The sequence below is a fragment of the Clarias gariepinus genome, chromosome 5 (assembly GCF_024256425.1).
Source record: "Clarias gariepinus isolate MV-2021 ecotype Netherlands chromosome 5, CGAR_prim_01v2, whole genome shotgun sequence".
In the NCBI taxonomy this organism is placed as follows: Eukaryota; Metazoa; Chordata; class Actinopteri; order Siluriformes; family Clariidae; genus Clarias; species Clarias gariepinus.
In genome coordinates this window covers 30616075-30630433 of record NC_071104.1, presented here as the reverse complement: position 1 = coordinate 30630433, position 14359 = coordinate 30616075, and the positions used below count along the sequence as shown (strand labels likewise).

The 14359-nt window shown below is 38.2% G+C and overlaps 1 protein-coding gene across 5 annotated transcripts in view; it reads left to right on the top strand.

Moving 5' to 3' along the window:
* Nucleotides 1-14359, top strand: part of tns1b (tensin 1b) — a 216131-nt gene that overhangs the window by 87549 nt on the left and 114223 nt on the right. The gene's annotated exons all lie outside the window — the stretch shown is intronic.

The following is a 14359-nucleotide window of genomic DNA, read 5'->3' as shown; positions in this document are numbered from 1 at the left end:
TTTATGTTATGAGTCCTGATTGCAGACTATGCTTGTACAATATGTACTTGTATTTGCTTTTAATGTTTATGACATTTGTAATTTGTATTCCAGGTTCACACTGAGTAAGGAAAAAATGAACAATAGTTGTATATCTTATTCTATGCAAATTGTTTGGATTCACTTTTGGTAAGCCACATAACAGGATGATAAAGCACTTTTATTACTAGACACTGTGCTTCATCTGCAAATAAAAAAGACATCTGGTGATTTAAGCAAACAGCTACAGACTAAATGCTAAGAGCTCATTGTCTTACATCAGTTTTTGGAGTTGTTTCATTGCTGCAAATGACTGGATTCAGTCCATTATCATGGACTCTTGCCTTTAGGTCTGTATATTTTTCATGTCTAGTGATGCTAGATAGCTTTATCATTACTGCCTTGTAGGAGAATGCAATAAAGAACAACTCAGCAGTGTTTAGTGCCATTTACAATTAATGATGCTGTGTTATCTCACATTAAATATCACTTCAGTAAAACCGAAGATGACTCTTTTGGCTGTTAACAGGGAAGAGAGAAAGCATCATGATCATCATCATTTTTATGGTGGCATGGTGGTGCAGTACAGTTGACAGTTCATTGCTTTGTGGTCCCAGGTTTAGTCCTGAGGTCAAATTTTGTCTGGACTTGTGTGGAGAATTATGTGTTTTTTTTTAAGGTGTCGAGTTTCCATCCATGTCTCAAAAACATTAGGAGATCTGTGACTTAAAATGCCCTTTGGTATAAGTGTTTGTGTGCACATGGTGCCCTAGGATGAAAGGTCATCCCGTCTAGGTTGTATTCCCACCTCATGCTTGACATTCCAAGTGTAAACCCTGGATTAGCTATAACGCAGCTTTATTTCAATTGAGCATATCATTCTGGTTTACATATTTACATAAAGGTTAATCAAATCTATGTTTTCCTTTTATAAATCTGTTTTGCATATGAGCATTTGTATTCTCTGGTACAACGTCCTTCCTTCTCTGTTTAAATCAACATTGATCGAAAGACCACAATTAAAACACACAATCCTATCAAGTTACTCAGTCTCTCTGTCTCTCCCCTCTTGCATATGACTATAGCTGACTTGTGACCTTGTGACTTGAGACCTTGTGTCCAGTCTCCTGTCTGCTATTTATGTCTCTGTCCCTGTATAATACAATTTCTAATCCAATAAGCCTTGCAATTAGAACACTGTCTCTCTCTTCTAACAAATCATTACATCTACAGACTAAATTAAACTGGCATCCACAGCCAAAATTATGCTTTTTCTGTTATATGTTTGTACAGTACTTCTACTTATAATGTTAGAAAAGTTTATATTGGAAATGTTGATATTGATATTCTTGAACCTAATATTGGTTACAATTATGATATTATATAGTGACCAGCGTTAGTACCCGCCATTGACGGTTAAAGAGTTTGTAGAAACAGTTAGAAGGTTAAAGCTAAAAAAAAGCTGATTAGCTTTAATGTGATTAGTGATATTACTTCCGGTTAAGCCTACGTACAGTACATGTTTGCCTGTCTTTCCGTACGGTAGAACTCTCATTCTAACTCTCAATTTAACATAATTGAGTAATTTATTATTAAATAATCACAGAGAGAGAGAGAGAATCACAGTTAATAAATTTGATCAGTTTTGTCCTAAAATTATACCAACACATTAAAGTGCATTTATACGCTGTTATTTCATAAATAAAAATACGAACTAATCCCAGTCAAGCTTTTCTAATTAATGTCTATTGGTGCAGGTGTTTGTTTACATTGCGCAAGTAGATTATACGCATCTTATTTTAAAGTAGATTACTAAATCCGACACATACCTGTTTATAACATTGCCTTTACTCAACATTTATATTTCACTTATGTTGCAGGTTAAAGTATTGCAAAATTTAAGGCACGGCCACTGTTTGAACCATGCGCAGTACATCTGTTTGTAATCTGGCACAAAAATGATCATAACTTCAACTACTGTATACTCACCATTTTGATTGTATTTATGGCAAGTATTACTTTAGTTAAGTTCCAATAAATTCTGTCCTGCCAGTTTTGCACGATGCTAAGACAAAATCTGGCTGGACAGACATACAGACATACAGAATTTTTTTCTGAGACTGGTTTCGGGGCTTAAAATGTAAAGACATCACAGAATGAAATGTATTTAAAATGAAATGAGCTTCAGCACATGTGGAAAACACACTGACTGTAATCCCTCAACATGAACAAGACGGCTATGCAGCCATGCCATCCTTTTCCTGACAAAACTAGCATCTCTTTCTCACATTTAAAAACATATACAATTTAATTTCATGTGTTGGTACTCTAGGCTGGCTTTAAATGGTAAATAAAAGAGAACTAAGGGATTATACTAAACAATAGAATATCTCTTTTTCAGCCAGGCTACAACTGCTAGCTAGCAAGGTAACATTATTGTTTGCTAACAACAAACTGATAAACTAGCTGCCTGTATGCAGCTACACTGTATGCTAACCTTTTAAAACTAAGTAACTAATGTAAGTAGGCAATGTAATTTGAGTATTCAGATGGTTTTAGGATTCTGATGTGTTGATAGCATGTTGGGATTTAGAACTTGGGAGTTCTAGGTATGAAACGCATTTTGTTTTAATAGCTTGATACTGTAAAAGATCTGGGGCCTGAAATCAACATATTAAAGTCTTTAGCTAAGGTACCAGCCTTTCTCTGTGTGCATGTATGTGTGTGTGTGTGTGTGTGAGAGAGAGAGAGAGAGAGAGTTACAGTTGTACAGTTAATATAACACTATTTGTCATGCCATTGGAGCAGCGTGAAATAAACTGAACTAAGACTGAAAGCATCATTTGAAGTTGGACCAGCATCAAAGATGGTATCCAAAGCCAGTTTCAGTCAGCTGTCATCACGGGTCTTACGCTGCTTTCTGCCATCTCCATCATTGAGCAACCAATGAAATCCTCAAGTTGGCATCAGGATTAAAAACTAAACTTCAAGCTTATGCGGTACGAGCCTGGCGCAATGGTTAACACCCCCTTATCCCTCCAACACACACATACATACACACACAGCTCTGTGTCTGAGCCGACCGCTGTCTGGATTAACCTGATTTATGAGACAGGCCCTCTTTATAGAGAGCACAAAGTGAACAATAGTGGCTCGTTCTGGTCATTGTGAGGGGGCAGGATTCAGCAGGGTTGGGCAGAGGGCAAGACAATGCTCATGAGTATACAGGAGAAATTCTTCAGCACACTGACTAACCCATCTAAAGAAATAATGAAATCGTAAAGAGTGTTTCATGGAAGGGCAATGGCCCTTTATTAATAGCCACTTGGCTTTTTCTGTCTCGGACACTGTTTGACCTCTGTCGGTGCCCTTTCTCCCGTCCACTCCAAACTCTGTTTACAAACATTCCAGAGTCATGTGCTTCACTGTTCTTTCCATCACCTGTATGCGGTCTGTGCCGGTGCCATAATATGGTGGTAACAATAACTGGATGACACAGTTCGAGCAGCATGGAGGCCAATATGTTCTTGGATATGTAACAGATTCTAGTGTGTATTGGAGCAGATGTGGATGTTCTAGATCAGGGGTATTTAACTACAATTCCTGACAGTCCGGTACATAAAAATCAATTCTTACAACCGTAATAACATTTTAACGGTTAAATATTAGTGATAAGCACATGGCTATAAAAAATATTCATACCCATTTATTACAATACCATTTTGTCTAGCGCAGCATATTTTGAACAGATGAGATGTCTGTTTAGAATTTGAATCGGAAAAAAAAAGAAATAATGAAATGACAAATCTGTTCAATAGAAATAATCAACATAAATCCATGTGATTGACTGCACCAAGACGCAGACGTTTATAAACCAAGGAATGTTGAACTCTATACATTTTCCTCTTACATTAATTAGATCTAAAGGCTTGCATCATCCCAATAAAGTATGGAGCCACATCTGGCATACGAACCCCTACACTAGTGTTTGCCTGAGTTATTTTTAGGATGTAGTCGAGAGTTTGTTCAATTTTAACCTGAGAGAAAAGATCCAGCGTACAGTATTATAAGAGATAATACTACAGTATGTGTTTATTTCTAGAAAAGGAGGCTGATATGCATGTTTAGCACTGTACAGTATGTGTGAAATTTCAGTGCTCTTTGAGAGGGTCCAGTTTCATTATGGTCTGGTGTGAGGTCAGCTTTTAGGTGGGGGGTCTGTCTTGTTTTCTTCTTGTGCAAGAGAGTGTTTTGTGTGTTCAGCAATGAGAGAGAAGATAATAAACATTGTGTTCTTAGCGTTGGAGAGTTTTTGGTGCGCCTTCAGCTATAGAAAAGATGTTAGAGTGGGTTTATTGTAAGAGTTTGTGTTTAGCAGAGGTACAGTAATTGTGTGGTTCAGAGAAGTACAAGGCCGGGGGGTGTTTGGTTGTAGGTGAGGGTCCGGTGTGTATTTTTCCGTAGGACTGTATCAGGTGAGTATTGAGCAGTGGAAGAGACTATGATAATATATGAAAGAGACTATGATAATAAGAAAATATATGGCTTAGTGTGTACTCAGCAGTAGGAGGGTGACCAGTCCGTGTTTAGCCGTGGGAGACAGGTTAAGAAAGTTTGTTTTCAGGTGTGTTTGGCTTTTAGCAGAGGGTGTTTAGAAATGTGCGACTTTGTTTTTTCAGGTTCAGAGATGATCCAGTGTGTTTGGTTGTATTTGAATTGCCATGTGCTGTGGCACAGAGTATCCCTTTGGCTTGTGGAACTGGGTCCAGGTTGTTTATTTATGCAAGTGAGCCTGGTATGTGTCAGTTTGATGTATGTGTGGTGCTGTGACAGTACACACTGTGCAGTTCCAGTTCTGGAACACGAGCTCATTTATTTGTTGATATTCCAGAGCAGGGTCTGCTTTAGACTGTCATCTACTGACCTGGCACGAGCAGTGTGTGTGTCGTGCCTGGGCTTCTCATAAGCAACACACTCCTTTTGAGACCACAGTTTTGTTGGATTCATCTGAAAGGCCATTTTCTTTCCCTTTTTTTTTTTTTTTTACCAAATAAGGATAACAGCGAAACCCCGAACTGGACGTTTTTCCTTATTAAGTAAGAAAAGCAAACAACCCTGCAAGTTACCTTTGGCAGAATGAAACGAGATATGAGGTGCCTCCAGGAAGAATAATTGAATAGTGCTTGTCTGTGTATGTACGCAAGCACACACACCATTCCATTATGTTAACATCATACGGTCCCCGGCCCATGACTTATACACACTCCCTTGTCCACACACAAACACATTACATAACCTAAACTCCCTTTCCCCCCTGCTTGTTAGTGTGTCCTAGAGCTGCAGCTGTACTCTTCTTGAATTGCATTAGTGAAATGAGAAGAGAAGATTGATGTGGTCGATCACTGGCTCCTTTTGCTGACGGATACGTCCCGCTCTGACTTTAATATCATTAACTTAATCAGCTCTCTTACAACACTCCCTGTTTCAGCACTCTCCGCATTGCTGCATTACTAAATCTACAAAAATGTCTCTTCTCTGTATTGCCCCGTGAAAGAATGCCTACTGTTTTACCGTCATCTTATGACAGCACGTATCTATATTGTTACAATGGTTATTCATGCTCTTCTGATTTATGCAGCAAAATCTTGAATTGCATGCAGTGCAGTGAAAAAGGGGGGCGGGGGGGGGGGACCTTAAGCTGAATACTGAATTGAAGTAACAGTGCCCCCTTGTGGACAGTTGCTTGATGTTTAGTTTGTTAGTTCCATGATTATATGACAGAAAGGATGAATTATGACTTACTTCTTGTTACTGGCATTGATTTATAGTAATTATTTGGTCTAGTTAAATGCACCCACTTTAGTTCAGGAAAATTACTTAAAATCATGTTTGATCTTTTTTGCAAATACTGGAAAATAGCTCTTTTAGAAAAAAAAAAAAACATATATTTTTTAGTACTACTACTCTTACTTCTATTTTTCTGCAATAAAAAGTAAATGCAGAAATGTACATGTTGAGCTTTATACTGAAACTTGTTGTTTGGAGATCAAAGGAATATGAGATATTAGATGATAACTTTTAATGATATTTACATCTAGATATGATAAACAACTTAACATTAATAATTTTTTATAATTTGTTGCATATCATTTGCATGAAATATCTTCATCGACATGGTGACCCACCTACAGAATCTTTTAGTTGTTTAAACTGTGTGTTAGTGGGCGAGGGAAAGGGTGATAACTGGTAACTTGGTAAGGCTGGCCTAATATCTTTGACTTCTTTCCCCTGTATTAAGTCCCTGTTGGCAGTCTGTTTGGGATCATAATATCTCTGCATAACGAAGTTCTTTCTAATTAGTTTGGATGCCTTTCTCTGTAAATGTTCAGACTAAATGTTTCTGTAGACTTCTGAATTTATTCTGCTACCGCCATGAATTACATCATCAATAATGATTATTGAGGCTGTTCCAGAGGCGCTCATGCAAGTCCAAGCCATGACACTAATGCCACTGTGCTTGAGCAATGAGCTCATAAACAGATTCTTTCTTTCTTTACACTTTGGCCTTTGGTAGGGATTAATGTTGGTTCCAGATCTCGTGTGGCTCATCTCTTTATTTCTTTCTGAATTCCAAACTGGCTTTCTGTTTCTTATTTCTGATGAGTGGTTTGCATCTTGTGGTATGGCCTCAATCATTTCTGCTCTGAAGTCTTCTCCAAATGGTTATTGTGAAACCCTTCACCCTGGCCTCCCCTGTGGAGATTGTTGGTGATGTCACTGACATTTGTTTTTGGGTTTTTCTTCACAGCTTCAAAGATTTTTTTCTGAAATTTAAAAAGGCTGTACAGCTCTCGTCTTCATGTTGGTTTATCATTTTTGACAACAAATGCAGTCTTGCATAGCAAAAAAACAGGGCTAGACATTTAAAGCTATTAAAAAAAATAAACAATCAGTTTAACAGGGCTCAGTTGGGCAACAGGAAACACTTGTCATTCTCATGTTCCAATATGCTTGATTAATTAGAAAATGGGTGGGTTTGACCAAAAAGTTACTTAACAACTCTAAGTGTATATGTCAGGAAACAAAAGCTGGAATTCCGTTTGATCATTTCTTATATATTGTTTGATCTTTACTTCAAATGTTGTCAAGGTATAGAAAAAAGCCCAATATGATACCTTGTTTAAATAACCAATTAATTAAAAAAATGAACAACAAATTTACTTGTTTAAATTTGTTCAAATAATACAACAGATAGTTCTGACCAAGTAATCTTATTGGACGAACATAACAGCACTGGGACACTTAACTATAAGTATCAGTCTGTGTCCTAAACAAATTATCTGTCTCCAAAACCCACATTCAAAATCAGTCATGGATGCATTTCAGCAAGAAAACACATTTGATAGTATTATGTAATCTTAAAGAACACATTGTCTCCGTAGCAACTGCTTCAAAGTCGTTCCATATCGGCTCTGAACAGGCCGCTCTGTTCACAGTTAACTCGAGCTACCTTCTAACTCAAGGCTGATTGCCAAATCCCTCTCCAACACCTTACGGAGGGCACTACTTTGTGTGTGGAGCCAGGCATTGTATTTTCTGCATAGCGCACTACCTTTCCATTTTCTGTGATTTGGGATTCAACTGCAAAGCCAAAGAAGTTATGCCAAAGTAGAACACTGTATGTGGAAATAAAAAGTTGATCTCTTCAGGGAAGTTTCTCAGGACTTCGCCCTATTGCAGATAGAGTAGAACACTATAAAATATGTAATTTTACGAATCTACTGTAAATAAATATTCCAAACAACAATATTGATAATAACTTAATTACAAAAGGTATATCATAAATCTACACATTTTTTTAAATATCCATGTGTTAAGTTTAAAACGAAGTAAAATAAATTATTGCTTTGATAAATCAAGCACTATACAATCTGTAATTTATAAATGGATTTAATTTGCATAGGAAATAATTCTGTGATATAAATTAGTATTCTATTTTAATGTTTATGAATTAAAGAAATTATTGCTAGATGCTTTTACGCTTACCGGTATACAGCCCAAACTAGGAAAGAAGAACAAACACACATGCACGTATGTATGGTGTGTTCTCTGCTTATTATCTGTATAGAGAGCATATTTAAGCCATATTTGGCCAGGTGCCCTGTCACGTACATCCTGTACATCAAAGGAACAAAAGTCATTAACATGTAAGTCATATAGGGACCCTAAGACAGACATTAGGAAACACGTTAACATTTTCCGGTTAGAACAAAGGGTTTCAGAGGGCCATTTAGATGAATATTCGTCCGGACATGGGAAGTTATAGGAAAGCTATAGGAAGTATTACCATATAATGAATGACGAAGTGCAATGAGTGGACTGTTTTATGGACAGGAAGGCATGGGAATGTTAACAAAAACATCAGAAAACCTTACAACATGCCTAGAAGGAGCATTATACTAAAACTATACCATGTAATACGAATAAAATATCTTGCCATATACAGTACAGATAATAATCATTTTGGCCACTAGAGGCCAGTGTAGGAGAGTTACAGGAACTGAACACATGACAGGACAATCAAATTCCTTATGCGTGTTCTGCATACTATTGGACTATTGGACACAGGCATCCACTGTAAACACTGCAACCCTGATCCTGATCAGACGACACCAGGCATTTTTGGCATGCCGAGAAAATCACCCGCTGCCCAATGTTCTTTCCATAAAGAACTTGATTACTCTTGATTAACATAAATGTTTTGATATGCCATGATGTGCAACCAGCTGGTACAAAAGATGCAGATGCAAATGCAGATTTATCCAGTACTCTCGGAAACCTCAGAATTCTTGCATTATTAGTGTAGAATTAGAACAAGGCATGCTCAATGCAGTGGTCCTTCACCAAATCCACACCAGATGAGCATCAGATAAAAGGCTTTGTGGACACCGGGTATTACAGCTCGCATTATTCCGATAGGACGACTGTCCTGCCTGCCTGGACTCAGATAACAGAAAATTGCTTTTCCTACTTTACACCTCACTTAACGTTAAAAACGAGAAACAGAGGCACCGTGAGAGAGGCAGGAAGGAGTGGAAACCCTAAACAGAACATAAAACTATATGTAAAGCCCTATAAAAACACATACGAACATTAAAAATTCTATAAAAACACATACCTCATAAAAACATCTAGTTGGCTGATAACATTTGCAGTGTTGGATACTTGAATGTGATTTTTCAGAAAATGTTAGTTCATGTTTTTTATTTATTTATTTATTTATTTATTTATTTTTCATTAAAGTGCCTGTTAGGATACAGTAACTTATTCACATCTGCTACAAAGTACTGCTATTGCAGGCTCCTTCTGTAAATGTTAAAAATAAACCTTCGTAAATCTGTTTTATATTATTTTAAGATTAAGTAGAGCATCGTCCAATCAAGTCCCTCTGAAAGAGCTGTTACTATAGAAACCATAATGTATTAGAGCAAGCACATTAATAAACTTGTAATTTGCTTTGCAGCTGGTACTACTGCCAGAGCCGCTTGCAATGGAAAATAAATTAACTCAAGGATTCCAAAAAAAGGATATAAGGAAGATGTTAATGTCCGAAATTGTTATACTGTACAGCAGTTGTGTTATGAGAAACATTGTACTGGATATATAATTACAGTTATTATAGGGGTTAAACGAAAGCATGGACATTATAAGAAACAAAAAAAAAAAAGATAGCATTTGAAAATAATGAAATAAAGCAAATGATAAAAGAAAACAACGGCCATGCTATCATTAAACAAATTTGAAAAAATAATAAAAATAATAAAAATAATAAAATGACATGTTTTGTTGCATATATTTGTGTTTTGTCATGCACAAGTGTGTATGTAATCTCTTGAAAATCTGTAATGTCATTATACAAATGACAACGCCATAATTGGTACGATGACCATTGCACATACAACAGATCAGACACATCTGAGTCATTTTAATGTCTAATGAGCACTAGTCTTTTTGATCTAATCTTTGACTCCAGTAGCACTTGTTTCATGCTTGTCTTTTTCTTGTTAATGCCTTTCGTGTTTGTTTACATGCATGTCCATTCCTAACCAGTCGTCTCCACTTGCAGACGCCTCTGACTACAATCCCAGACGTACTGTATGCATATCCCTCATCCGACTATATGTGCGTTTAATATCCTTGTAACAGTCATCATGTAGGAAGTTGGTGGCCTGTGGCCTGTGACCTGACCCATGACCTGCTGTAATAATTTATGTCTGTTAGACTGCCACACGGTGGTTTATGTGTCTGAGATTGGGTTTCGAAGATCAGTGGGGTACTGTGTTCGGCTCTAATGACAGACGATAAAACAAGAAACGTCCACATCCAGCTGTTTGGCTACATGTCTTGCTGTGGCATGTGTGGAGCTTGAAGCTTTGGTACTGTAGAATCATTGTGTAGTTGTGTTGATGCTGAGTGAGCCAAATCACTAAACAATGACTTGGTGCTGTGGTATTCAGGAAAGGAAACATGCATTTGCTGTTGGTTTGCTTTGGGTGCAATAAATCCCCAGATCGCTAGATTGTAATAACCGTGTGTGTGTATATATATATGTGTGTGTGCGTTATTAAGCTGAATGGAGAGGAAATCCCATTGCCACTTTGTACCCCAACTCAGCCCAGTCCTTTGGGACTACTGACCAACCGTTCTTAAATTCTGGCTCGGGAAATGCCTGTCCACCCTTCCCCTTTAGAAACATTCTTCAACCTCTGAATCAGATATGAACCAGCTCTCTGTTTTCCATACCTCCTTTTCTTTCCCCCTTTCAATTTTATTCTCACTCCATTCCATGCTTCTTTCCCTCCCTGTCCTTGCTGTTTCAGCCTTGCTGTGTTTACACACCAAAAGACCTGGACTTCCTAACAAGGCAAAGGCAGGCAAGGGCCCCACAGAACACTTTCACACCCGATATGGAAGTTCTGCTCCTTCCTCCCATGCTCCAGGAGCTGACCCCAGGACTCATGTGCAGAGAAACGTGTCTCTTGTGTATCTCTATATGACAGCCTGTCATGGAAAGACGCATGTTCTGTATAGAGGAACATTCAGGGTGTGAAAAGCTCTTTCAAATGTTTCCACTTAGAAACGGCTTGAATCTTATGAAGTCAGAGCTTAAATTCCAGATGTACCATCTTCTCTTTTGCCCTGAGAGCACGGCTAATCATTTCCACAGAGTTTGAGGGGTGCGTTTGATGGTGTTAACCACATTGAGATGACTGTCATAGCACAAGAACAAATTTGTGGATGATTATCGCCAGGCCTCGAGTTCTGTTGTCCTCTTTACACCTGGAATTTCTGATAAAACTATGCTCCTGCTGTTTGCATCCTAACTTGGATGTGGCCCCTTTATAGTTACAGTAACAGTATTTGGCAGATGCCCTTATCTTGGGCAACATACATGTTTTATCTCCCTGTATGTCTGAGCAGTTGAGGGTTGAGAGCCTTGCTTGAGGGCCCAACAGTGGTAGCGTGGTGGTGCTGGGATTTTGAACCAGTTTGCATGTTCTTCCTGTGCTTGATACGTTTCCTCCAGGTCCTGCGGTTTCCTCTCATAGTCCAAAGACATGCAGATTAGGGTCATTGGCGTTCTCAAGTTACCTGTACTGCGCGAATGTTCTTCTACTTGTACTTCAGTTCTTGTCTAAAACACAACAGCTAAGAGTTCAGAAACTTCCAGGTACTAAAAACCAGACAATCCAACAATCAGACAAAAAAAACTGTAATCGATATTTAGTCATCATTTTGAGATCAGAAGGTGGTGGGGCGCTTTCTTTTGAGATGCTCAAGCACAATAGTTGTGCTGTTGCCATGAGACATTTCAACATCATGTTATTAAGTCTTTGTTTAAAGAGTTTCTTCATAAGACTTCTGGGGGTGTGCTGTGATGTCTGGCACCAAGATGTTGGCAGTGGATCCTTTGGGAGCTCTAGACTGCGTGGTGGGGCCTGCATGGATTGGATTTGTTTGTCTGGTGCATGCCATGTGTGCTCGCTCTAATTGGGATCTGAGACCAAGGCTACAGTAGGTCTTTTTGCCTGCTGGTGCTCCTAATGTATACAGTACCCTGGGGAGCGTTGACTTTTTTTTGCGATTTTTGCGCTGCATTGGCTTTTCTGTGGGATCAGAGCAGACGGGCTAGCCCATGGTCCTGTCACCAGTTTACTGATATGTTATTGATTTGTTAACAGTATGGCTGATGTGAATATATATTTCCATAGTGGTCATGGTACGCACATTCCTCACCCTTGTGCATGTTTCTTAGTAAACCAAAATGGTTTCCAAGAAATAAGTAATTATCAATGTTCTCTGACTTTCAACCGTAAATACTTAGCATTGTGTTTGTTTTTCAAACTGAAGTAGTTTGTGGAAATATAATTGAATTCTTTATAAATTCCACAGATGGCATACCTTATGTGTAGCGTGTATACTGTTTCAGGTTGATGAAAAGTATTCTTTAGACTTGTTCCAGTGACTGGTTTTATACAGTACTTGTTTAATGTCAATGGAGTTTAGACATTCTGCCAATCATCATGCTTGCTTTTCTTATGATAACCACACCGCCATCAGCACACAGACACGCTAACACACACACACACACACACACACACACACACATGGTGGGTTTGGAGGGAAATTCGGACCAGGCTGTCTCACATCTGCCACACTCCCAGCCAAACAGAAGACTTACAAGCTAATTAAAATATCCTGCAATGCCTAGAAGTATGTACGCTTCTTGCCAAAACCCTTCATACCTCTCTGATCTTCTCCTGAAACAACAAAAAACGGGCCTTGTGTGGATATGCACTTGTTTTTACTTTGTTCTCTCTTTGGTCTCAAGATTTGGAAATCCACATATTAAAATGAGATATATGAAATAAGATAAGAGATGATACACTACTTTCTGTGCTGTGCTTTGAAATCCACTACCGGAGGCCTTAAAATGCGCTTTTTCTTCATGATTGTTGAAGTCGAGGGCTGAATGTAGCAATAAGAGAAGAAATAAAAGAAGGAAATAATACTGCAAAAAGTTTCTCGGTATATACTAGTAGTCACTGCAGTTTGTCTACTGTAGCCACCCACTGCATTTTGCCCCTCCTAAGGCCTCATATTCTCTGGTGTTCCGATTCTGAGAACCAGCGGGTGGAGCTTCGGGGCATTTCACCACCTTGGCAAGGGGATTTCAGCTTTGAATGTGGAACTTCTGTTGCTCAAGGTCCTCCCCTGTCAGTGAAATGACATCTCAGTTAAAAAAGAACAGTGAGTCCAGTGTGTATGTGCCGGACGGTGTTTGCCATGTGTGTATCCATGGGTGGATGGTAGTCAGAAGGGGAAAAGGGCAGGGAGATGAGAGATCTTGATGTGAGACCTTCCCTCCCTCCCGGTCTTACTGGGTGTTAAAGTTTCACTGTCAAGTTGAGATCAGCTAACATTTTCAGCCACAGAGGATCCATTCAGAAGGGGCCATGAAATTTGAGGATATATGAACATCTCTCATATACGCACACACACACATGTAACTTTTAAGCAATTTTGAGTATGAAATCACATTAGTCGTATCTGTACAATGAGCTACAATTTTAGAATCGAAAATAGACAGAAATAAAAAATCACATTGTTCAAGTAATTTATAGATTTTATTTATCTCAGTGACAAACTATTAAAAATGTTTTCTTTTTAGATTGTTCAGGTCATCAAGCACAAAGCAAAATATTGTGGATCCAAAAGATGGAACTGACAAATTACCATTATCTCTTTTTTTTCCATTTTACAATCTATACAAGAGTTTAACATTTTACCTAAAAATTAAATTAAGCAAAAAACAAAAAAAAAAACTAGCAAATAATTCACTCCTACCAGACGGGGTAAAATTGTGTAAATAATTCAAAGTGCACCATCTGTAGGATTATAAGGAAACGGTGACGTTTTACCTCCTCAAATTTCTCCAAAGTCTAAAAACTCGACTCGACAGTGAGCGTGCAAGTGGCTGTGAGCATGTGGCTGCGTATGGCTTTTAACGCATGTGATTTTCAACTAATTAGCGCTAGCAGTGTTGCAATGCCATCTGAGGCTGATAGGCAGATCACCGGTCACTGCCAATCAAAACTGTATACCATTTCTGCTCACTGCCCAATCGACTGGTTCATCTCTTTCATAAATGTAAAATGATATATTTTTAATCTAGCTAAACAGCAATTCTTAACCGAATTAATTTTACCCCGCCCCTAATACTGCATATGTATACAGTATATATTCTTCCTGTTTTTTTTATTCTTATACTGTATATCTC